Source organism: Neophocaena asiaeorientalis, unplaced genomic scaffold (assembly GCF_003031525.2).
Source record: "Neophocaena asiaeorientalis asiaeorientalis breed wild unplaced genomic scaffold, Neophocaena_asiaeorientalis_V1.1 scaffold533, whole genome shotgun sequence".
Lineage (NCBI taxonomy): Eukaryota > Metazoa > Chordata > Mammalia > Artiodactyla > Phocoenidae > Neophocaena > Neophocaena asiaeorientalis.
This window is the reverse complement of record NW_020172671.1, coordinates 95,291-96,180: the sequence shown is the minus strand read 5'-3', so window position 1 is coordinate 96,180 and position 890 is coordinate 95,291.

Here is an 890-nt window from a genome sequence, read left to right as displayed (position 1 = left end):
TATCTATATCTGTCTATATATCTCACATCTTCTTTGTCCATTCATCTGTTGATGGACATTTAAGTTGCTTCCATGTCTTGGCTATTGTAAAAAGTGCTGCAGTGAACATTGGGGTGCATTTATCCTTTCAAACCATGTTTTTCTCTGGATATATGTCCATTAGTGGGATTGCTGAATCATTTGTTAGCTCAATTTTTAGTTTTTTAAGGAACCTCCATACTATTCTCCATAATGGTTGTACCAATTTACATTCCCACCAACACTGTAGAAGGGTTCCTTTTCTCCACACCCTCTCCAGCATTTATTGTTTGTAGATTTTTTTGATGATGGCCATTCTGATTGCTCTGAGGTGATATCTCATAGTTTTGATTTGGATTTCTCTAATAATTAGTGATATTGAGCATCTTTTCATGGTCCTCTTGGCGATCTGTATGTCTTCTTTGGAGAAATGTCTATTTAGGGCTTCTGCCCATTTTTTTGATTGGGTTGCTGCTTTTTTGAATATTAAGCCACATGAACTGTTTGTAAATTTTGGAGACAAATCCGTTGTCAGTTGCATCGTTTGTGAATATTTTCTTCCTTTTTGTGGGTTGTCTTTTTGTTTAGTTTGTGGTTTCCTTAACTATGAAAAAGCTTTTGAGCTTAAGTAGGTCCCATGTGTTTATTTTTGTTTTTATTTCCATTACTCTGGGAGATTGATCAAAAAAGATATTTCTGTAATTTATTTCATAGAGTGTTCTGCCATGTTTTCCTCTAAGAGTTTTATAGTATCAGGTCTTATATTTAGGTCTTTAATTCATTTTGAGTTTATTTTTGTGTATGGTGTTAAAGAGTGTTAAAATTTCATTTTTTTACATGTAGCTGTCCAGTTTTCCCAGCACTATTATATA